At 40.8% G+C, this 1209-nt stretch overlaps 1 long non-coding RNA gene across 1 annotated transcript; it reads right to left on the bottom strand.

Annotated features, from left to right (window-relative positions):
- Positions 1–358: 358 nt before the first annotated feature.
- Positions 359–530, bottom strand: LOC118562194. The gene is made up of 2 exons (XR_004930508.1): positions 496–530; positions 359–417 (listed from the first exon to the last, which is right to left on the bottom strand). It is a non-coding gene; the product is annotated as an uncharacterized LOC118562194 (long non-coding RNA).
- Positions 531–1209: the final 679 nt, after the last annotated feature.

The following is a 1209-nucleotide window of genomic DNA, read 5'->3' as shown; positions in this document are numbered from 1 at the left end:
CGAGTAGGGCAGTGGAGCGAACAGAGACATCAAGTGAGGATGTTGACAGCGACGGTGTCTATCGAACGTATGAGGACAGACTAGATGTAGTGACGGCGGAGCCGAGGATGCAGAGGCAGAAGCAGAAGATTTGTCACCTGACAGAGCTCTAGGACAATGGAGATCTTCTTTTTCTTTGTTTGCTTCTTTTTCTTCTTGTCGTCCTCGCTATCCGAAGAAGAGGAGGAGGAAGATGAAGATGAATCCTGCAAAAGCAAAGAAGTGATTATTTGAGCCTATTTTAAAAGAACTAGCAACATCGTTCACAGAGGCTTCCCAACCTTATCCTTCTTCTTTTTTCCCTTCTTATTTTTCTTTCTTCTTCTTCTTCTTTTTCTTGTCATCCTCACTGTCAGAAGATGAGGAAGAGCTGGAATCCTGTGAAGGAAAAACACCAGAAAAATTAAATGTGGATCGGAACTTCTAAAGCATTAAACAGTGTTTTCGATCACAAACCTTGTCCTTCTTCTTTTTAATTTTTCTTCTTCTTTCTTTTGTCATCTTCACTATCAGAGGAGGAAGAGGAGCCTGAATCCTGTAAAATAGGAAATCCAATGATATAAAACACAAAACCCAGGACGGCTCCCCATGAAAAGGCAACAGAAGGTGCAACAGTGCAAACCTTATCTTTCTTTTTCTTCTTTTTCTTTCTTCTTCTCATCCTCACTGTCTGAACAACTATCAGAAGACGAGGAGCCCTGTGAGCAAAATCAATAAATAAATAAACAATAAATATATATATATATATATATAATATATATATATATGTAACGGAGCAGAAGAGCTCAGGTTAAATTATGTGAAACCAGGCGCAACACCGCCACCTACTGACGTAGTGGGTACGTGGGGAACGCCACAGCGGCGAGAGGATTTATATGGGTAAGATGTGCTCTCACACGGTCTGGGACGTTATTGATTTTGTGAGTGTTTAATGTGTTCATATTTTGTGTTCTGTGGTGTGGCATTGCTCTGTGTGTTGTGTTAGCGCTCACTATAAATTTTGAGCCTGTATTTAGTTAATTAGAAACTTTGTTGCTGAAGCTAACTTAGCTTCTATGCTATTTTCGCCTCACGTGTTAGATCATAATTGTCCCGCGAGACTGCTGTTTACCCACGCCGCTGCTGTGTCGTCTGCTGTGTTGCAGGTAATATACGATCACTGTAGTATAT

This window comes from Fundulus heteroclitus, unplaced genomic scaffold (genome assembly GCF_011125445.2).
Source record: "Fundulus heteroclitus isolate FHET01 unplaced genomic scaffold, MU-UCD_Fhet_4.1 scaffold_821, whole genome shotgun sequence".
In the NCBI taxonomy this organism is placed as follows: domain Eukaryota; kingdom Metazoa; phylum Chordata; class Actinopteri; order Cyprinodontiformes; family Fundulidae; genus Fundulus; species Fundulus heteroclitus.
Note: the sequence above shows the minus strand (reverse complement) of the source record. Positions and strands in the feature narration are given on the sequence as shown.